The sequence below is a fragment of the Hermetia illucens genome, chromosome 4 (genome assembly GCF_905115235.1).
Source record: "Hermetia illucens chromosome 4, iHerIll2.2.curated.20191125, whole genome shotgun sequence".
Lineage (NCBI taxonomy): Eukaryota > Metazoa > Arthropoda > Insecta > Diptera > Stratiomyidae > Hermetia > Hermetia illucens.
The window spans coordinates 106,270,268-106,295,082 of record NC_051852.1 but is presented as its reverse complement, the minus strand read 5'-3'; the positions used below and the strand labels follow the sequence as shown (position 1 = coordinate 106,295,082).

At 39.9% G+C, this 24,815-nt stretch overlaps 1 protein-coding gene across 3 annotated transcripts in view; it reads right to left on the bottom strand.

The window, feature by feature from the left end:
* Positions 1-24,815, bottom strand: part of LOC119654885 (mucin-12) — a 268,652-nt gene that overhangs the window by 183,739 nt on the left and 60,098 nt on the right. For all 3 annotated transcript variants that reach the window (XM_038060497.1, XM_038060499.1, XM_038060498.1), the window contains exon 2: positions 9,147-9,190. The gene's annotated coding sequence lies outside the window, so the exon portion shown is untranslated. The remainder of the gene's footprint in view (positions 1-9,146; positions 9,191-24,815) is intronic.

The window sequence follows — 24,815 nt, the reverse complement described above, 5'->3', positions numbered from 1 at the left end:
CGCCGAACCACACATTCTGCACTGGTCGTTCTCCATCCGTTCTTTCATGATGAGCTTTTTATAAGCTTGGGTGGCAACCACGACGTCCGGAATGGCACACGTGAATCCCTCTGTCTCAGCAAAAAGCTCCCCAGCATACAGCCATCTGTTCGACAAATGGCTGCCAAAGATAATTCACGTGTTTACCGGGCATTGCTTTTAGTCAGACTTCATCCCACTCAGAGGATTGAAAGATCGATCCTTCAAGTTAAGTGGAGTCAGCCCACAGTCTGCCTGACAGACAGCCGCATGCAAGGGACTCGCCTGCTCTTTGCTGTAAAAATAAGCGAGGAGCGAGTCGACTTGGGAATGAAATTGTGCTGCCTGCCTCCGATGCAGTTTCATCCGCTCTACGGCAGAGATTGGATGATGCATTCGGAATTTAGACATAGTTGTCCGTATCCGCCGCTGGACGTTTTCCAGATTGGTCTTCGTCCACGGCAATATTCCGGATGCACAAGCCAATGAAGGGTTAGCAAATATATTCAATGCGATTATTTTATTCTTCCCCGAGAGATGCGATTTCAGTACCAGCTTTACACGTTGTGGGAATTTGTACAGCATCTTTCAGATCACCAATTCGAGCATGATTTCCTTGCAGAATTACTAGGTATTTGTGAAAGTCTGCTTCGGTCATAGCTTAGGACCTTTGGAGATGACTTGGATTCGACGCTTTGCTAATCCAAATTCCATCCGAACATCACGGTTAAACATGTCAACTATGCCCAACAGACTTCTAAGGTGGTCGTTAGTGCCAGCATATAGCTTGATTTCAACTAAGTACATCAAGTGTGTCAGTTCGCACTCAGCACCTAGGCCATATTTGATTGCAAAAGCATACCCTCTAGCATCATTCTATAGCCATGAAAGAGCATTCAGTGCCATGCTTCCGTTACCGAAAACTGTGTTGTCTGGATGCTCCGTTGAGAGATCTGAAAAAGCTTCGCTGGTTCCTCGCGTATGCTACATTCTGGACATGTCTGGAGTGACTTTCGCCATACCGTCGCAACCAATTGCATACGACAGAAAGTTTTTGTATTAATGTGTCCAGAATTTCAGCTACTGCCTGTGAGTCCCGCCGATATTCTAGATGAATTTTTCATTGTGGATCTCTTAGAGTACTCAAACCAATCATCATTGATTTGAAATATAATTCTTGGTGTTGCAGGGAATGCGTAGGGCCTGGGAATACGTTATTATTATTATCATCTACAACAGGGAGAATCGCTTGGAAAATTTGTAGATGTCAAACTACTGTCCCGTGAGGGAAAGACTCGTTTTCCAAGGTCAAAAACTATCATTGAAAATTCAATCAATATCTCCACTGTGAGACATCAAAAAGATGCGAAGTTCTGTTGACGGTGCCTTTAAACTTCAATACCCCATTGCACATTTTGACGAACGTACTCCCTAGAAAGTGAAACTCTACTGATATTCCTTTTATACATATCTGCCCTAATAGAGGGGTCCATGTACCACAAAAGTGGAAGAAAGTTTCTCCTCCTGTCCGTCCGTTCGTGGATGCGGACTCAGGATTAACACAACGTATATAAACAGTCCTAACTGTTGAATGGCTTTCAGCATTGAACTACTCTATTAGCATTCGAGATACTTTCCTCAAATAGCGCATATAAAAGAACGTTTTTTTTTCACACACCTCCCCGTACTCATTGTAAACTACATCAAGTATTCATAATTTTTCTACTGCAGTAACTTCATAGGAACTGCAAGAACTAAATGCTAACTTTTTGCAGGCGTAATGTTGTCTTTGTAATATGGTGATCCTACCACCGTCAGTATGCATTGATACATAAGGAAACCAATATTACAAAGAACGCAAAACCTAGAATCCCTAACGGCGTTCGAGCGGTAATTTCAGCGACGAGAGATTCACGAAAAGTAGCCCCATTTGATCTTTCTCTGTCCTTTCTCGCCAACAAGGATATTCACTAAACTTGTCCAATATCATCTGGTAACTCAAAAATCAAGTCATCGGTGGATACAATTTACTATGCTGCTCGACAAGTCTTATCCGAGATTTACTGTGAGTAGCGAGATTTATTTCTTTGAATGAAATTGAATTCAACTATTTAACTCCTCCAAACTAGTTGTCTACACGACATTCTAATCCAAATTGTTTCCAATAGGTATGCTATCTTCGGGATGGTCAGAAATACCACCTGGGTAGATTGTGGCCACCAACGAAGGTTCCCCTAAAAACCTACAAGTCCTACAACCGATACATCTATGCTAGCCAAGCTAGAGAAGGTGGAAAGGTTAAAATTTCCTAGACGCTTCAGCCTTCCGCACGTCATGCGCAAAAATTGTGCACAAAAGCATACATATATATAGCTACCATACACACACGTCTATCCTATTGGACACTACCCGCAAACTTTATGAGCATATACATATGCGGACATATGTCTGCCTTCAGTAATTCATATTGATATACAAAAAAGTAAAAAAAGCTAAATGAGTCGGGAAACCGAAAACTGGACGTTTCAGGTATGAAAGGTTTTGCGTATTGCTTTTATAAAGACATTTAAGAGTGCGATTGTCCCATTAGTACGTAGCACCTAATATATGCATAAAATTTGTGAGATTGTCCAGATTCAGTCTAGAATTTACGCAGAAGCGACAACTTTGACATATTATAACTTTGTTAGTAATAGTGCGATTTCCACCAAATCTGGTAGGATCATGCTCTATGTTATACCCTAAAATGTTGATTGTTCTTGTTTGGTGGTGCTAGAATGAACTTGAGGGGGTTTTGGCAGAGAATCACTAAAAATTATATTGATATACTATTATTATCTACATCGGTATGGAGGGCATTTCGGAACCTAGGCACCATACAGTGGTTGCCTCTTGTTATTTTTCAGATTTTTCGGTTGGAAAGTTTCTGACTCGGACCCCTATCTCGTTGGCTTGGTGCTCCGAGCTCGAATTACGACACCACCTACAATCCCCTCTGACAATCCGGTGAGAGTGAATACTGAAGCCATCCACAACACAGCCCTCCGCGACACCTATAAGAAGGGAATGGATGCCGCAATATCCGCAGTCAACAGAGGTCCTGGAGATAAAGCATCAACAAATGATCTTCACAACCACCTGAAGAACGTTATCATTGATACGGCCACAAATATGCTTGGGCCCAGCCGGAAGAAAAGTCGGAACGGCTGGTTTGACGATGAATGTAAGCTAGCAACGGAACGGAAGAATGCCGCATACCGAGTAATGTTGCATTCTCAAAGAACGCGAGCACGCGCAGAGATCTATCACGAACTCCGTCGGGCGGAGAAGCGACTTCACAGACGGAAAAAGGAAACCTGGGAGAACCAACAAGTCTGTGAACTCGAAAAGTACAGAGAGCAACCGCACCAGGCGCGCAAGTTTTTTCAACAAGTCAGCAGGATGAAGCCTTATACACCACGATGCTCATCCTGCCGATACAACGAGGGAAATCTGATTTCAGACAAAATGCGTATATTGGAGCGATGGGTTGACTACTTTGATGAACTACTGAACAACCAGAACATCGGCGAGTTGGAGGTCCCGCCAACTGAAGACGACGGACAAATACTGCCACCAGCAAGTATAGGAGAAACAGGATATGCAATTTATCGGCTTAAAAATCATAAGTCGCTAGGAGCCGATGGAATTACACCGGAATTGGTTAAATATGGAGGCGACCAGCTACACCAAGTGGCTCATCAACTTGTGCTCAAGGTGTGGGACAGCGAATCAATGCCTGACGATTGGCAACGAGGCATTATCTGTCTCATATATAAAAAGAGAGATATCACACAGTGCAGCAATTATAGAGGTATCACGTTGCTGAGTACCATCTATAAGATGTTCTCCGTTATTTTGTTAGATCAGATAGCCCCATACGCCCAAAACATCACTGGCCCATACCAAAGAGGCTTCACTTTAGGCAAAGTAGGAGCAAATCAGATTTTCTATCTGCGACAAGCGATGGAAAAACTGTTGGAATATGGACATCAGTTGCACCATCTGTTCATCGACTTTAAAGCCGCCTATGATAGCATGCCCAGGGTAAAACTGTACACGGCCATGAGAGAATTCGGTATCCCGACGAAATTAATAAAACTGACTAGGGTGACCCTGACCAATGTGCGAGGCCAGATAAAAGCAGCAGGATCACTCTCAAGACCATTCGACATCAACAAGGGGACATGCAAGAGGTACGATCCTCTTTAAGCCCAGCCAACTACTGGCCTATGCTGTCGATATCGACATCATGTGAAGAACAACCCGAGACGTACAAACTGCCTTCATCCAGATCGAGCAGGCGGCCACTGGGACGAGATCTTGGGCTGCACATCAATGATGGCAAGACAGAGTATATGGTGGCAAGGTTAGCATCGAAAACTAACCAACCAACAACATCAAAGCAGCATTGGTCAAACGGGAAGAATAAAGAGGGGAGGCTACTACTTTGAGACCGTTGAAAATGTCTTCTATCTAGGGTCGAAAATCACAGCCGATAACAGTTACGATGAGGAAATGTGCGCACGGTTGTTGTCAGCCAACAGAACCTATTTCAGCTTACAAAAACTGTTCCGCTCGAAACGTCTCACCATACTCTTACTGTACAAGACAATGATCTTGCCAGTCCTCATGTATTCCTCGGAAACTTGGGTTCTTAGTAAGAAAAATTGCGAACTCTTGGCCGCGTTCGTGAGAAGAATCCTCCGAAGAATTTTTGGCCCCCTACATGAGGATGGACGATTCCGTAGCCTACACCATGACGAAATATATGAGCGATTCCATGACCGTCCGGTTGTGGATAAAATCCGGCTCAATAGGTTACGGTGGGCGGGTCACTTAATCCGTATGGATGAAGATGATCCCACCCGGAAAGTCTATAAGGGCAATATCTATGGTAGGAAAAGAAGACGAGGCAGACCCTGCCTAAGATGGAGCGATGGCGTGGGCCAGGACGCCAGACAGCTTTAAGGGATATCGAATTGGTGGACCCCGGCGCAAAACCGCGATGTCTGGAGTTCCTTATTAAGGCAGGCTTAGACCGGATACCGGTTGTTGCGCCGTTGATGATGATGATGATGATAGTTTCTGAGAATGGGTTCGTTAAAGATGTTATCACTCTCGACCACCGCACTCCCTACGCCGTCAGATGTCAAAACTAAGACCGGCTTGAGAAAGTACTAACTGAGAACTTCATTTGACACCCCAGATGACTATATTTGATGAAAAACAATTTACAGCCCCCTTTTGCATGTATGGGGACCTCCCTTAAACTCGACGCGAAAGGATGTAACTTACTGTACGCGTGAGCGTTCACAGTTTCCACCTTTCCACCAAATTTGCTGTCAATCCGTCTCTGAGAAAAATGAGTGTGACGGATAGACTGACAGATAAAAGGGCAGAGTGACAAACAGACAGACAGACAGACAGATAGTAAACCGATTTTAATAAGGTTTTGTTTTACATAGCCTTCCCCCTTTAAACTCAACACAAATAATGTCACTTGCTGTAAAGAGATTCACCGATCACATCCTCTCACCAAATTTCGTGATAATTAGTCCCGCCGTTTTCGAATAACTCGGGTGAGACAGACAGGCAGACATTGTATTGATTTTAATAATTCTACTTTCAACCATATACTTTATTAATGTAACGTAGGAAGGCTTTTCCGCAATTATATGCATATTGTGTCCAGTCCCCTTCACTAAGAATAATAGTTTCACATCTCTCTTCCATACTTCGATTGATTACTTTTGATTAATGAAGTCAAATTCACTTCAGCGGGGCCCTAGAGTGATTGTCCAAAAGTTTAAAGTTGGCAAGAATACCCTTGACTTTAGCTTAGCTTTAGAGCTTTAACATAATGAATGTCAGTCTATTCATTTTAATGGGATGCTTCAAATTTGTCCTGAAAAAATTTAAACCTACCATAACTTGTTTAACAATAGTAGGGTTTCCAAAAAACTTTATAGTATCAAATCTTATAAGAAAATTGAAAATGCAATTGCAATTCGGTCACCCATCTGAGCACTAATTGTTCCTACTAGCGGTTAAACTTACCCGGTTCCCAAGCGGTTATCCGTCATCCTTTTTGGCCTCTCTTAAACTAAACGCGGAATTGTGCTTCTCGTTGCATACAAAGGGCTTCACACGCTTCATAGAATAAAATAGAGTTTCATGACAACAGCTTTTGCAGTCGTTTTGTAGTAAATTGGTCTGCCAGAAAAGCGGATAGACCAAGAAATAAGCAAAAGGAGATCGAACCAGTTTCAATAATGATTTGCTCCAAACAAAACCATAAATAGTAGCATACCATTACTTCTTCCATAATATAAGGGTCCATGCTAGAAATTTTTGATGAAATCCTAATAAAAGTAATTGACTAAATTTACTTCACTTCAATGCAGTGATGAGACGGTTACATCAAAACCTGATATAGCGAAAGCCACATATATCCGCATATATCTGACATCTATTAGAGAATCGCTCTACAAACCCGGTGTTTGCTAAATAATCGTAATTGCACTGCAGCGATTCAAAAAGACATGAATTTGATAACAAAATTCTGCACCAGTTTATTCAACAAAAAAAATTAGAAAACAAGTCGGGAAACCGGAAGCTGGACGCTTCAGGTACGAAAGGTTTTGTGTATTTCTTCGTACGTAGCACGTAATATATCCATATATTATGTGAGAGTTCCACTTTCGGGTGATATTGACATTCATAGCCTTCAATTTTCAAAGAAGCAACAAATTTGAGGTATTATAACTTTGTTAGTAATAGTGCGATTTCCACCAAACTTGGTAAGATCATGCTCTATACTATAGCCTATATCACTGCATTTCATGGTACTAGGATAAACTTAAGGGGGGTTTCTAACCAATTACTAAAAATTGTAGTAATATACTATTATTAACTTTATTTAAACAGATATCGGCATGGAAGGTATTTCGGAGCCCAGGCACCATATAGTGGCAGCCTCGTGATTTTTTTCAGATTTTTCAGTTTGGTAGTTTCTGAGAATGGCCCCCTTAAAGAAGTGATCACTTTCAACCCCCCGCGCTCCCCACCCTTCCAACGAATGTTAAAACTAAGATCGGCTTTGAAAAGTACTAATCGAGACCTTTAATTTGATACCCCACATGACTATATTTGATGAAAAAAAATGTTACATCCCCCTTTTGAATGTATGGGGACCGCCCCTTAAATTCGACGTAAAAGAATGTAATTCACTGTATGCGTGAGCGTTCACAGTTCCCACCTTTCTACCAAATTTGGTGTCAATCGCTATAACCGTCTCCGAGAAAAATGCGTGTGACGGACAGACAGACAGACAGACAGACAGTAAACCGATTTTAATAAGGTTTTGTGTTTACACAAAACCTTAAAAAGGGCTAGGGAGAATTAGATTCTTCTTGAATGAAATTTTAATATTTCACTCGAATTTCAATTATTCTCGTTAATTATGACGTCAGCATCTTATTTGTATGGCTTAGAATGCTGTTAATTAGCACGAAATTGATAAGTTTGAACTGCTATAACTTTCCCACTAATAGTTAGATTTTCATGAAACCTGGCATGTGTATGCACAAGGCTGTCCTCTATGTCGGTGCAAAATTTAGTACACTTAGGATGAACTTAAGGGGAGTTTTTTAGTCTATTTCTAAAAGTTGATAATATACTATTAGTAAATTTTTTGAGCAGATACCGGAATGGGACATCTCTCGAAGATTAGATTTCACATAAGTGTTTTACACAAAACCTTAAAAAGGGCTGCAGATAAATAGATTCTTCATAAATGTGACTTTAATATTCCACGCGAATGTCAATTATTCCGGGTAATTATGACGTCAGCATCTGATTTGCATGGCTGTGGAAGCAGTAAACTCGTGCAAAATTGCTAAGTTTGAACTGCTATAACTTTGGCGTTAATTGCCTGATTTCCATGAAATACATATATACGAAATATTGTCCCCTATGCTGGTACAAAATTTGGAAGTCCTAGGATGAATTTAAGGGGGGTTTTTGAGTAAATTTCTAAAAAGTAGTAATATACTATTAGTAAGTTTATTTTAGCAGATATCGTACATTTTGACTGCTTACTCACGCACTTTGCAATTTATTCCAAAACTAATGTCAGTTTCGGAAAGTACAAATCGAGGCCTTTCATTTGATATCCTACGCAACTATATCCGGAGAAAAAAATGTTCGAATCCCCCCCTTTGCATGTATGGGGAGCCCCCCTTTAAACTCCACCTAAATTTATGCCACTCACTGTATGCGTGGGATTTCATAGTTCCCATCTGTCCACCAAATTTCGTTCGGATCGGTTTAGCCGTTTTGGAGAAAAATGCATGTGACAGATAGACAGACAGACATTGAATCGATTTTAATAAGGTTTTGTTTTACACAAAACCTTAAAAAGAATGCAGCCTCTAACTCTTTCGATGTTAATTTTATTGCTGATATATTTGCTTCCATCTGTTATTATGAATTTATTTCATCTCGCATGTTATCAATTACTCTAACTTCAGCAGTACGGACTAATCAAAACAGCGGTTTAGTTCATTTTTTGGAAAATGGAGGAAAGCAATCAATCAAACCCGCATACATTTCTTCCCTTGCCAACACTTTTTTCATATATACTCGACATCACTGACATTATCTTCAACTTTCCCAAACTTTGCTCAATACGCTCAACGCATAATGTAAAAGCGGCAACAAGAAAGAAGTAAAGCGCGTTTATGGTGACAAGTGCGCTGTAATCTTCTATTAGTGATTTGTTTGTAAGATACATTGAAAATGCCAGCTGGAGGAGAGGTCTGATCATCGAATAGCCTGAGATAATCTAATTATTCGTACTTGAATCGTGAAACATGTCATGGCCATTATAGAGACTAGACCCGACCAGAATACTTTATAATATAATTGGCCTAGCAATAAGAATCTTGTTTTCCCATGATGGAGTTTTTCCAACCAATAAACGCGTCATACATATAAGTCGAATGTTAAAAAATATGAAAATGTTAGTAGAATAATATCTCTCAGTAATTGTTCAAATACATTACAGTATCCAATAAAGTACTTACCGGATGCACGAGTTAGACGAACTTTAATCCAATTCACAATGTAGCTGAAAATAAAAAAACAAATCAAATGAGAATTTATTGTTTCATAAGGGTGGCTTTAAATGTCATATTGGACTTGGTTTGAAATTAGTTACAATTAAAATTAAATGGATATTTGCAGTGGCCTTAAATCTTTTGTATTTTTTATAAATACTTCACTGAGCAAACTAAGTGCAGACAACCAGGAAAATGTTAGATATTGAAGGAGAGAGCCGAAAACTAAGATATCTGTATATATGCAAAGAGTTAAGTTCGAAGAATTCTATCCATTTTTTTATTAAAAATCAAATGCATAGCAAATCAAGCTTAGTGCTCTTGTGACAAGCATAAATGTTATATATATATACGGTAAATCAGGCAACTCATTTTATGGGATAATGGCATTTCATAAATCTACACATTCCTTTCATTCGTACATCATTTCTTCTTCTGCAGAAAATATATGCCGGCAAATCTAACCAACTATAATTTTATTTATAATAACAGGGTTTCGCAGAAGCTGCCCAGTATAATGTTCCCTATTGTGATCTATTCTAGTATGGACTGAAGAGGGTTTCAAGTGAATTTCAAAATATCATAATTTTATATTTATTAACTTCATTTAGGCAGACATTGGTAGATGTTTTCAGGCGTCATCATTATTTTTTTCAAGATTTTTTAGATATGTAATTTCTAAGCCTTTCAATTTATTATTTACTTCTAATCCCCACTGCCCAACTAACTTCAAAATTAGTACCTGGGGCCCCTTCTCCTTTAAACTTAATGTAGAACTATCTTATTCGGCCGAATGGCTGTGGGTTCACAGTTTCGACCTTTTGACCAAATATCGCGCTAGGAGGCGTCACCATTTCTGAAAAGGTCGTATGACAAGCGGGCAGACCAACTAAATGGAATCCTAAATATAGTCCTGAAAGTAACAGTTATTGCAACACCGCGTATGTGTTTTTACGGAAAAAGAAGACAAATTTAAGTAAACTAAGATAAACCATTGGATAATTCCTTCTCATATATACTGATGTATCTAGTCAATAGCATTGGCAAACTATTTGAACAAATAATACGTAATAGATTGCTTCCTATTGCACACAAGAAAGTAGACCTTTCTAACAGCAAATCGGACTACGTAAGGTGAAATCAACTGTTGAAGCCATCCATATGGTGATTAATTTAGTTCAGCATGCAATAGAAAAGGACGGATATTGCGCAGTGGTAATCCCCCGATGTTAAAAAATGCATTGAACTCGGCAAACCGAAACGAAATCGTGAAGGCCTAGTCAAACTACACTGTAAGCATTGGTCTCGAGTTTCTCCTGGCAAGAAAAGTGTGCTGCAACTCAGTCGATGGATTGAAAATATTCGCGATAATTTGCTATGTGCCAGAAGATTCTGCCCTAAGTCCCTAACTGGGATTAATTATGTATGTTTCATGGCGTATTGCTATACCTTCCTAACAACGCGACTTTGCGGTGAGATTGGAAAAAAATAGTAGGAAGATGCCTAGGCTAGATCAAGGTTTATGCAAACAAGGCGGGTAATGAATTCCTAATCAAAAAATTCCAGCCTATCACTTGTTGAACCCAAAACCAAAATAACTTTAATCAAAAAGAGAAGAAAGAAAATAACAGAAAAATTAAAAACGGGGAACAAATAATTTACTTCAAATCAATGGTAAAATTCTAGAGGGTAATGACCATTAAAATACTTATCTTCCAAATATACTTTGTGACATCAAATAGAATTGAGAAGAAAGCATGAATCCTCAACTAACTTCGATTATGAAAGCTATAAACTATCTGCAGTTTTTCACATTTCAAAGTCACCTTCCCATACCTTACCAACAATTTGACTCCTTTCCAATAAGTGCTCATAAAACAAGGAGAAGAAAACCGCTCATATGTGCAGAAAGGAGGTGACACCGAAGTAAAAGCGACAAATATCATATACATAATTATTTTGTCTCCTCCAATCCAATCGGTTTGCTGTCTGTCTGTCCGTCCATCTGTCTTTTTCTTTTGTTGAGGAGGTGAAAATCTGATCTGGACACATCGGTGTGTGGGATTTTTACCCATTAAAACCACCCCTGACTCCCTCCCTGCCCCACGGAACCACCACAAGGTATTACATCACGCGGCGGAGTTGGATCACTTCAGCTTGGTCGCTTTGCTTCTATATGTGGCTGCGCTTTCTTCCTCTCCTCTGCTTTTCGCAGTTTGTTCCAAATAGATAAGATCATGGAGTTGACCGCATCCCAATTCTCTTGACGTGCTACCATGTTCAGCACCAGATTTACTGGTACCAGCATTTCTCCTAGAGTCATCTCTAGATTTCTCCATTCTTCTACAAACCTCGGACAGTGGAAAAATACATACTCTGGGTCATCTGGCACATCGCAATTTGGCCAACCGGTGAAGTCTCCAATTTAAACCTGTGCAGGTATGGGGCGATATCCACCGTGCCCCGTGAGAAACTGAGTAAGATTATAATTATTAAATTATAATTGATCTCACCGTGTCGTCTCTCCAACCACTCCTTGATAGTAGGAATAAACCGGGAAGTCGACCGATCCGTTCCCGAGCGTTCTGATTGCTCTTGTCATCTATTTATGGACCCCTCCCTCACAGTATTCTTCGTCTGCGATGAGGGAGAGATTGGCTTCGCATTGTATATGTTTGCCACCTTGTCTGGCTCAAAGGTCAAGTCTACAACTGAACCTGACCCCCTTTTTGAAAAGTGTTTACGGCACCTTCGTTAGCCAAAACTATATCCATCTTCGCAAACGCTTCTAATAAACTGCGCCCCCTTCCATTTGATTCTCTGCTACCCCACTCAAGGACCCAAGCGTTGAATTCCCTTTTGGACATCGTTCCCTTGCGTCGAGAACAAGATTATCAAGCTCGAATTCAGATAGCATCAAACTTGATGGGGCCTTGCAGCTATATACATATACACCATTTATTTTTTCCCACACAAAGCCACTGGGTGCCTGACTTGCAGTACATTGTATGGTTTGCCGACCGCAAGCCATATCACCGCTCCACTAGTCGAATCTGTGACCCATATGTCACCGGTTTCTATACGGTTCACTTATGATGGCGATTTCCCTCTCATATTCGAACGTGATCTGCTCAAGTAAATTCGTATCAACCCTGCAATGATTGAGGTTTATTTGAATAAATATCATTTTCTCATTGCACATTTACTTAGTTTTGGACATTTACCACTTCCGCCGGTTATCCTGTCCCTCTTTTACTTCGCACAATAGGCATTTGGGGTTCCTATTGCACTGGCAGTATGGCCTTTCTCCCCACACCTTTGCATCGACTAATTGCCGCTAATTTTGCACCAATGTAGACTATATCCTACCAAGGTTGGTAGAAATCGTATTATTATTAACAAAATTATATTAGGTCAAAGTTGATGTTTCTGAGCAAATTCAAGACTTAGAGTGGATATTCTCACAATATATATGTATATATTAGATGCTACGTACTAATGTGGCTCAAACACTTTTATAAAGGAAATACACAAAATCTTTCATACCTGAAGCGTCCAGCTTCCGGCTTCCCCCATTGTTTGACATTGATTTTCCCCTGCTCTGAGTAATCATCTTTAAACTCCGCGCTTTAGAATTGATACACTTACACCAATGGGCTAAGTGGAAAGGCAAATACAACTAGGATTTGAACCCAGGGTAATGAGGTCGCGAGACTATTGATAAATCAGTTTCTGCCATCGTATTGCCAATTAGATAATGGTTTCATTAGAAGTGAATATCTGAATTCCTTCATTTTCATTCAGTTCACGGTTAATTGTAATAACTTTTCCAGTCGAACATTTACTGTCAACTGCCAAGATTTTGAACATGCTCTCCGCATCACTTATCTGTACAAGATGATGCTGTAATTTTTTGCTGCTGCAATACCTCTTCCCGTGATTAGAATTATTGCAGTCATCCTTCGTAAAGATAATTTTTATGGATACTTACGTGATCAAAAAAACTACTAACCATTCTAGACAACATACATGCTTGCTTGTTCCGTCGACTGCTCAATCGACTTCATGAGCATTTGAATTTCCCCTTCTCAGTGTTGGTCATTGCTTAAAAAATTCAACTACGTCCACCACACGTACAGTCTAAGGATATTGTAGCCTACTGTAGACAATTGCCACAAATTTAGAGACCAGTTAGCTTCAGTTACTGTAAGGCCAAGCTTGGACTCCCGTCGCCTTGTCAGCAGACGTGGAGCCTTCCTGGTTCGTCGTTCGTTCAGAGTATCAACACAGTTTCAAAGGCATGGACGCACCCATCGACGTTAAATTGTGGCCCTCAACAAAGGAATGGGACCCTCAGTTCAATTATTTGGTAGGGAGTTGGGTAAATTTGGCTCCACCGTCTAGAGAAAGCATCGTCTAGGTTTTCAGTCTATGCAACACTCTGGTAATATCATAGACTTGTATTTCTTTGTGTCCAAATCACTCAACAATCTATCATACGAAATGGCTCAAGGATTAACCGCATTTTGGTCCCTTGCTTACTCTTCAGTGGCAGTTGAAAATATTATTTAAAAATAGGACAGGCTAATTACGGGTTTACTCACAAGTGTTGATGGAAAGTGCTTTATGAACTAATTCTGGATTTACCTCGGCGGTACTGAAACTATATAAATAGTTTAAATTCCAATCCTTATAAAATGGCAAAAGAAAAGTTTCGTCAAATCTGTACCTTTTTATTTTCATATCATGATAATTTCAAAGTTTTATTTTGTAAGCTACAAATGAATTCTTGCCTCAGAAACGCTTCACAATTTTGCTTTTTTAACCGGGTTACTCTCTTAAATCTTTTGTTTTTTGATTATGTAGAATGCGTGGTTTCGGATGTGCTATGAGCGGGAATAGGAAAAATCGAATTGTTTATGTAGCAGACTCCAGCCCTTCAACTTATCACAGATGTATCTTAAGTAACTTTCCGCGTTATTTTAGGTTGATGCAAAGCCTGTGCAATATAACAGAACGTATGTCCATGAAATCACAAATTTAGTCTGCAGTTTTGCACAAGCAACCCCACATTTTGCATTTAGCTTTCCGTCTCTCAACAGTGAAATTAGAAATATCCGTTAAGATGAATCTAACTAAAACCTCTTATGAAAGAAAACAGCTTCAAATGTCCACTGTATTCTTTAAAACCATTGATAGAAATTTCTCAACGTGAATTTATGCTTAATATTGCCAATTTTGAGAGATATCACTAAAACATTTGTCATTTCGAAGTATGAGTGGTTCAGCCACAATCAACTGACAAGTAATCTGGACTCTACCGGCAAAACCACAGCAAAAGATAGTCATACTGCGAATGTTAAGAGAACGAAAGAATTCCCCATTCTATACAAATTAGCTACTATGGATAATGTCGCCAAGTGAATCATGAACCATGCACATAAACAATTCATAATGTTTAGGTTTTAGGAAAGCTGTACAAGGATGAAGGCGAGTCTCCCGCGCCTGAAAACGGGACAAATTGCACCAACTAGTCTTCCAGTTTGGTGGTTGGGTAGGGCTAACAACCCTACACGGCAAACACCTTGTTACGAAGCCACAGCAGGAGCTTCGGAGTGGACTGATAACACAACGACGAACCCGGCAACGACAGCGGAATAACGATTTGCGGAGTTTCTCATGCAACATGCGCTCCCTGTACAGATATGAAGCTGCCAAGCAGCTAGCCGATACCCTGTCTCAATATAGGGCTGATATAACAGCGTTACAGGAGATGCGTTGGACAGGGACCGATTTCCTGGAAAAGAGCACCTACACCATATTATAGAGGCGATCCAATGCGCGGAATAGGTTTCTTAATAATAAAAATCGTTGGCGCAATAATCCAATTGTATCAGGGCGTTGAAGTGTGTTAGAGCACTTCATTCAAAACCGTAAGGGTACACTACAGGATTATAGTACCCTATATGATGCAAAGTGGTCAGCATTACGCTCGCCCGAGATTATTACCCTGATTTGACTCAGGTGCTCATTCACAGCTGAGTCGACTGGTATCCGACGTCAAATCACGATACTAATTCCACTGTTACCAGTGAGATTTGAACCGCGACCTTCCATACCGCAGCCCTGTGATCTAACCACTCAGTTATCCGGACACAATACATTTCTTAGCTACGCTTGCCAGGCAAATTTAGATATATACGCCTCTTTAACGCTCACGCCCCTACAGAGTCGGAAAAAAAGAAACCTTCTACAAGGCAATAGAGCAAAGCCTCCAATCCAAATTATACTTAGGGATTTAAACAATTAAGTAGGGATGGAGCCTGTATTCAGCCGGTACGTTGGTTCCCAAAGCTTACATCAAAATACAAATGATAACGGACTGCGGATTATTCAATTAGTAGTGTCACACGAAATGATTGCTGGAAGTACCTGGTTTGCAGTGAAAGCGGTCCGTAAACAAGCGTGGTCCGCTGCAGGCGGGACCACTTTCAAGCAAATTGAACATGTGTATATCGAACGCCGCCACCTCTCAGTTTTGATAAATCTCAAAACATATAAGGGGGCCAATATAGGCTCGGATCACTATCTCGTTGGAATGGTGCTCCGAACTCCAATAACTACACTACCCAGCATCACCACTGACAATCAGGTGAGGGTTAACACTGAAGCCATCCACAACACAGCCCTCCGCAACATCTTTTAGAAAGAAATGAAAGCCGCAATAACCGCAGTCAACAGAGATCCTGGAGATGAAGCATTAACAAATGAGCTTCACAATCACCTGAAGAAGGTTATTATAAATACAGCCACAAATATATTTCAGCCCAGCCGCAAGAAAAGTGGGAGCGGCTGGTTTAACGATGAATTTAAACTAGCTACGGAACGGAAGAATGCCGCATACCGAGTAATGCTGCATTCTCAAAGAACGCGGGAACGCGCGGAGACTTATCGCGAACTCCGGCGAGGGGAGAAGCGACTTCACAGACGATAAAAGTAAGCCTGGGGGAATCAACAGGTCTGTGAACTCGAAAAGTGCAGGGAGCAATCGCACCAGGCGCGGAAGTTTTACCAATAAGTCAACAGCCTTATACACCGCGATCCTCATCCTGCCGAGATAAAGAGGGAAATCTGATTTCTGGCAGAATAGAATGTCGGAGCGATAGGTCGAGTACTTTGATGAACTACTGAGCAACCAGAATATCGGCGAGTTGGAGGTCCCGCCAATTGAAGACCACGAGCAAATACTGCTACCACTAAATACTAAAGGCTTAAAAATCATAAGTCGCCAGGAGCCGATGGAATTATAGCCGAATTGGTTAAATATGGAGGCGAGCAGCTACACCAAGTGGTTCATCAACTTATGTTCAAGGTGTGAGACAGCGAATCAATGCATAGCGACTAGCAAAGAGGCTTCGTCTGCCCCATACATAAAAAGGGAGATATCACGCAGTGCGGCAATTATAGAGGTATCACGTTGTTAAGTCCCATCTATAAGATATTCTCCGCTATCTTCCTAGTTCGGATACATACATACGCTCAGAACATCATTAGCCCATACCAAAGAGGCTTCACTCCAGGAAAATCAGTAACAAATCATTTTTTCTCTCTGCGGGAAGCGATGGAAAAACTGTCAGTTGCACCATGTTTTCACCGACTTTAAAGCCCCCTATGATAACATAGCCAGGGTAAAACTGTACACGGCCATGGGAGAATTCGGTATCCCGACGAAATTAATAAGACTGACTAGGCTGACGCTGACCAGTGTGCGAGGCCAGACAAAAGCAGCAAGATCACTCTCAAGACCATTCGACATCAACAACGGTCTACGACAAGAGGATGCCCTATGATGCGTCCTCTTTAACCTTGCCCTGCAGAAAGTGTTGTGTGATGCTGAGGTAAATACGAGGATTTTTTTGGGATAGGGTAGGTGAAGGCATTTACCCTCAGAGCGTTGGATGTGCGAGGGATACCATGCTCTTTAAGTCCACCCAACTATTGGCTTATGCTGACGATATCGATATCATCGGAAGAATAACCCGAGACGTACAAACCGCCTACATCCAGATCGAGCAGGCGGTTGCCGGCGCGAGATCTTGGGCTGCACATCAATGAAGGCAAGACAATATATAGGGTGATAACGTCAGCACCAAAAACCAACCTACCAACAACATCAAATCGCACTGGTCAAACAGAAAGAATAAAGATAATAGACCACAACATTGAGACCGTTGATAATTTCTCCTTTCTAGGGTCGAAAATCACAACCGATAACAGCTACGACGATGTAATCCACGCACGTTAGCCAACAGAGCCTATTTCAGCTTACAAAAACTGTTCCGCTCGAAACGTCTCACCATATGGTCAAAGCTCTTACTGTACAAGACAATGATCTTGCCAGTCCTCATGTATTCTTCGGAGACCTGGGTTCTTAGCAAGAAAAATTGCGAATTCTTGGCCGCGTTTGGGAGAAGAATCCTCTGAAGAATTTTAGCCCCTTACATGAGGATGGGCGATTCCGTGGCCTACATAATGACGAAATCTATGAGCGAAACTATAACCGTCCGGTTGTGGATAAAATCCGTCTCAATAAGTTACGATGGGCGGGTCACTAAATCCATATGGATGAGTATGATCCACTCCGGAAAGCTTATAAGGGCAATGTCTATGGTAGAAAAAGATGACGAGACAGACCCTGGCTGAGATGGAGCGACGGCGTAGGTCAGGACGCCAGACAGCTTTTAGTCATATCGAGTTGGTAGACCTCGGCGCAGAGCCAGGATGTCTTAAGTTCATTATCAAGGCAGGCCTAGACCGGATACCGGTTGTTTCGCCGTTGATGATGATAATGAGGATGTTTGTTTTTGATGTATAATAGTTTCTTCCATTGGACTTAACGTCCAACCCGATCAATAACAGTAAAAGTATTTAATTCAGTTTAATTCAAATACGATGCGCTTATTCAACAACAAAGCAAAGCCTGATTCTCGGATTGAATTTCAAATGCTCGCAGAACATTGAAGCACTGCGAAGAATAATAACCGAAAAAAACACTGTAATCAAAGCACTGAATAATGATTTTAGAGCCTCGTGATCGCATCCAGATTAGGCGTTTGACAAAGCAAAATGGGGCAGTGGACATAATGCATGCGAAATCGGCTGAAAAGCAGCCTGCGTTGGCAGATAGGCATAATACTAATAATAATCGTCGGTGCAACAAGCCATGTTGGATCAGGGCCTTGAATTGTGTTAGAACACTTCATTCATTATTACATTGATTTGACTCAGTTTCTCATTCACAGCTGAGTCGACTGGTATCCGGCATCCAGTCACGATAACAAATCCCTCTTCCACTTGAGCCATCCGAACATAGGCCGATTTCATTGCAGGATAATGCTACCCATGCATTACATGTAACGATGCAAAAATTGCTCAAGTGGGCATTTGAAATTCCTCCGCATTCACCATACTCTCCCAATGTTTGATGTTTTTTTTAACAGACCTATCACATTCGCCATAATTTGGATTCATTTTATCGGAAGTAGGTTTCCAAAATCCAATAGACGTCTTCAAAGACTTTGAAATTTTTCAAGTATTTTTTTTAAAAAGTAATAACAAATGTTAGATTCCGGCAAAAAAGTTATAGATGGTATATTTCGAGTAAAAAAATATTAGCTTTTGAACTTTTAGCTCAAAATAGGATGTTCCTTTTGGTGCAACTTAACACATTAATCTGCGCCCTCATGCCTGCCATCCCCTACTTTCGATTTTGCGTAATATTATCAGCCGAATTGTTGAATCCCACATTGTTTATTTTAACGTATGTAACCTCCATAAGGGCATTTGATAAATCGATTTCCACTCATTTCTTAAATTAAAATCATATTGTAAGAAATTTATCTCGCGGTGAAATAAGCTAGTGTTACGCTTCATTAAGCCATGTTTTTAATGATATTTTATGTAATGATGTATAGACGAGACCATGAGGGTCTATTAGTTTTTGGGGTAGGAGCTGCAAATTTTAATCATCAAATTCAAAAATAAATTTTTGCAGCTATCTGTGAACATTTTGCAATAATTTTCTATGACATGTGCATTAACCTATGACAGGTTGAATATGATGCAGGATGCTGGTGAAGAAATTACGATTTTAATCAGCAGCAGACTAAATTAGGACTAGATTGTGTTTAACTGTCAAAACAAGGTATGATTTGTGTTAATACATATATTTCTATTTTTGATGTCTAGCCGAATAATCAGCAAAATATTATGTAAGAATCAAGCGGGACAGATTCACTTTCTTAAGTTATCGTATTACGTAGCGCTTTTTTATCAAGAAAACTAATAGAAAATAAAACCAATAAAAATATGCAAAACCCATTATCAAAAATGTATTTACAAGCAGCTTGCATACCTTAACCAATTTGTTTTCATTTTCTAAAAACCTGAATTGTCTTCCCGACGGTTGTGAAGAAGTCACTCGGCAACTTGGAATTGAAAACCGGACGAGATTTGAATTTTAATGCGCAAATGGATAGTAAATAGTGTGACTAACTTTTTCGCGGCATGCGCGTCTTTGTCGTTGCGTCGTGTCGCAGATTGTTGAAGAAGATATTCACCGACGCGCATCACTAGTGCAAAGAAGTTATTGGCTTTTCAAGATCTTTTCGATTGTCTCAACTTGTACGAATATTTTGTAACTTAACGACCACACAGTTCATTGTCCCCTGACTTAACATTTACCGTTGAAAGAGTGAACTGTAGTATCTGATTTTTGGTTAGTTTAGAATAATGATGGAGTATGTGGGCTGAAAATGGGTCATTGTCATTTTGAAAAACAATTTGCATAGAATCTTCAATGATATTGCGGATTTAAATGCAATTTAAATGTTAAAGTACTTTTGGTTCAAGTGATTTAAAGCTCGCGTTACTTGAACAGTTACTGTAAGATATTTAAAAATAGCAATGTTACTATGAGATAAATAGCGAAATTCCCAGCATTCGTAAAAGTCAAGTACTCAGTCAAATCGTTGCTTCATTGAAGCTTTTATTTTATTGGGTATTATTCGAAGAACTTGGTGAACTGAGGCCAGGTGCTTATGAACTTATGATCGTAGGAATAATACTCAAAATGCAAGCAGATATATATTTTAGAATAAGTGTGTATATTTAGGTACTGTGAAAGTAAACATGCTTATGAGCAAACCTTATAGATTTGACAGAAAAGTGTCGCAATTAATTCTATTCTCTCTTTTTGTCAATATACCGACAGCCTAGATATGTACTTACAATTTACTTATAATCTTCATTATATTACATGCCATTTTCTCGTTCCCTAGCAGTACCATTTCAAATATTTCATGTAACAGATTAGAATCTGATCTACTATCTTCCCAATAATAGTAGTTAATATATCTCCTCTGTATGTGAACAGACAGACCATATGAACCATTTGAAATATTTAATTTATGTATCTATTTAACTGTGCGCGGACAAAATGGGTTTCAAGAAAGTTATCAACTATTAACTTATAAAATGGTGCAACGGCGTTATCAACCGAGACCAGCGAAATCATCAATACCAGAAGAATGATGATTTCAGTGTAAGAATGACTTTTGGGCTCCAAGATTTTGAACCAAATATCTTTATTCCCCGCTTTAAACTCACGAATTGCAAATATAATGAAAACAACCGGCTCTTTTATTATCTGTTACCATCACCTACTATGTCAAAGAAAAGACAACTTGACTAGAAATACCCCTCACTTGCATCTAGCAACTTGCTAATAAGAAGGAACCATCTTGCTTGAATCCCAAAGTAGAAATACAACACCAGTAGCTAGAAAAATAAACGCTCTCCGAAAGCCGTACTATCAGCAGGCAATCCGCCAACAAATAAGAGGTCCTCCTATTTTGGTAATCATTATTGCAACATTATTTACTTTGTCCTTGTTGGTCCGTGACAAATGTAAAAAATTCACCAGTACTTGGAACATTTTGCTCAAACCCGTTTACAGCCGACACCCGATCTTTTATTTCATTTTTGTTTTATGTGCTACCGAATCGCCGAATCCACAAAAGAAGCAACATTTTGTACTTTCGTCCTTTCGAAAAAAGGTCGTTTGTCTTCGACTGCCTTTTGCGCCCACCATTTTAGCAGGGTTAGAAGTAACCAGGCAGCGAATATTCATGATCATTGACAGTCATTGCTATTTTCATGAGCGCGATGGAAGCAATTGAAGACTGAATTGGTCGCGCCTAGTGATGGCGAGCATAGCGAGTTCGAGCTCCAGTACCAGCCAAAAACTGGGAAAGTTCAGTGCACCGTCATAAAAAGAAATTCATTTTTGCGCCGATCACGAAGAAGAAGCCTCTACACCTAGCGATGATTTCATAACCGCATACTGCGCCACAAAAGTAGTTTCAGGCGGTCGCAAATCTTAAATCTCTTAAGTCTCAACTTTGTCACATGCACTGAAGCTCCGCCTCATAGCTAAAAATCAAAATATTCCTTGGTATATCCAACTTCCCCATTTTAATGGTGGTGACGTCATATACGTCTTAAAGAGTAATAAATTCACATGAAACACAACTTCTATAACTTTGTCAATAATAGTTGGGTTTCCTTCTTCCACAGTTAGGTATTATATTATTGCTTATAATGGTGCTAAATTTTGTATTTCTAGAATGAACTTCGGGTCTTCGGGAAAATTTCTAAAATATTATGCTATTATTAACTTTGGACTTTTTATAGCTGCAACATTGTGATTTTTTTCAGTATTTTCGGTTGGATAGGTTCTGAGAACGAGACCGACTACAGTTTTTGGAGATGCTTTTTAAGCTTTCGCTTCATTGTTTTCCACGCAATTTAATTTGATATCCCAAATGACCATATTCTATGGAAAAAAATATATAGCCTCCTTTCGCATTTATGAAAAGCCCCCTCCAAACTCAACGCAAACGCGCCACTTGCTATATGTAAAGGGATTCACAGACCCCACGCAAATTTCGTAATAATAAGTTCAGCCGTTTCCAACTGTCAGGTGTAACAGACACACATATGGACAAACAGACATTGAATCGATTATACTAACGTTTTGTTGTACACTAAATCGTAAAAAACCACCATCGCAGAGGAATATCTCGAAGACTTCACTAGCAGATAATTGGCGGCTTTCCGGTGTGGAGCGGTATGCGAATTTAAGTTCTCCGCTTCATCTGCTCTTTATTGATTTCGAGTTGACTTTCGACGGCGTCAAAAAGCAGTATATCTGGAGTGCTTTCCGTACAAGGAAGAAGTTAATAGCTGTTATCAGGGCCGCATATAATGGCGCAAAATGCCAGGAGCTACACCGAAGAAACATCTCAGAGGAATTTAAAGTGCAGATGACGTGGACTAGTTCGCTAGACCATAAAATGTTTGCCCAAACATTTAACACTAGAAAATTTGAGGGAAATTGCACAATTATTAATAAATTTGTAGTAGCCATCTTAGAGTGTCGATATCACACTTAACAGATAACCTGATATATTGAGTGCATAGAGACCGTGTACTACATCAAACGCAGATGAGTGGTGAGAAGGCAATTCCTAAATACCAAGAGTAACGTAAAGCGGTTTGGTACACCCACCATATTCCAAATTTACTTTTCGGATCGAGGTAGAGTGACTTAAGTCAGCACACGAGTTCTTCTAGCACTAGGTGTTGCCACAAATCATACAAGATGAGTTCGCTTGGAAGACGATCAAACGCATGTTTCTACATGAGTAACCGCGCATAGTGTATTGCGTTAATCCAAACTTATTGACAAACCAGGCTTGATTCACGATTATTTGAACGATGTCGTGAATACAATTGTCAAAAATGCGTTCAGAAATGTTTATGTTTATTTCACTCGTTTTATTGCTTCCTCAACTTCAATGGCTCTGACAAGTGGGATTCGCGGTTCGTCAATCTGGAAGGAAACTGTCATTCTTATCATTATCGCAATAGAAGCGTTCGATAATATGCGCGTTGATGTCGGATACAAATCTATCTCGGCGTCCCGAGTGCTCAATTAATAATAAATATCTTTGTAATGACCCACCCAGGTAACAATGATTGCCCTCTTTCCTTCCCTGTTAACATTCTTGTAAATTCGGTAATAAGCCAGCGTTTTATCATCGGCAAACTTATAGAAGTGAAGAGAGAAGAGGCGGTTTTTTCCACGGACCTTCATTTAGAAATCGTAATTCCCAAGTCAAATATCAATCATAATGTTTGGTAAACACGTAAGTAAGACCATTTCTTCTTTTTCTCACAAATTCGCTTCCATTTAGTGCGCGGCAGGCCTGTGTGTTCCTTACGGGGGTTTCCCGCGTTCGGTAACTGCAACAAAATGTTAAACCATGTACTAAAAAGTACATCTACCCTCAGTGAGTGTTTCAACCACTTTTCACCTGTTATCTTCTGCCTTTTCATCCATATGACCATTAAGATCGCCCACAATGACGATGTAGTCATCAGCAGGCACATTATAGGCCTTTGCACCGAGAAGTTGCCAGAAGGCATCTTTCTCTGCATTAGGTCCACCTGTCTGTGGTGCCTAAGCATGAAGTGAGTCACGCGATCAGCTGCTATAATGGTGCAACTTCTATAATGGCATCACGGAAACCCTCAAAGATGGCGATGCCAACACCAAATTAAAAATGTGGGCTTCCCAGATTTAGAAGTTTATAGCCATTTTTGCGGCATTCACCTTGTATTTCGCAGCTTTTGGCACCACATCAACGAGTTTCCTGTAGAGCACAAATATCATTCCGCCTTTTTCGAAGTCACTTTTCGGTACAAATATTTAGCATGCAGACACGTATTTGTTTTACTCGGACTAATTTACTTACGTCTTGAAGCCTTCCATGCCTAAAAAACCCTGACACATTTCTCGACAGCGCCAAAGTCGATGCTGCCGCATCTAGTCAGGTGGCCATCCTAGCATTTCTCCGAGGCTTTGAATTCAAGACGATCATTTTTGATGTTAACAACATTGAATGCACTTTCTTGGTGTCTCCTCCTAACCTATCCTAAACTACTTTCTCAACCTTAATTCTCATCCCGACCTTCATAATTTCCGTCAGCTCATAATTAAGCAAAGCTACCAACACCTAATAAGGATTGTTGCTTTTATAAAGTTTCGTGTAACACGAAAGGTTATCAAAGTACTTTAAAAATCGCTTGCCCCCTTCCCTCTGTCTGTTATACCCAACTTACAACGATAAAGTTAATTTTATTTAGGTTAATTACAGAGTGTGTTGGTAAGACTAAATATATTTTTTAACAGGTGACTAAATATAAAATATTTGGTGATTGCAAAAATTGGTCTAAAATCCTCTTCTTTTTCAGTCTTCTGAAAAAGGCACTAATATAGTATTAAACTTATCATACAATTTCTTTTTTAAGTTAAATTACTATAACTTCGATAGTAATAGCCGGGTTTCAATAAAACTTAACAATATTATGTACAGTTGTTGCAAAATTTGGTACTCCTAAATTGAATTTAAAGGAGTAGGCATTTCAAAATATTGTTAATATACTATTAGTAAGTTTATTTGAGCAGATATCGGAATGGGACATATTTTGAGGCCTAGATTTCGTATAAGC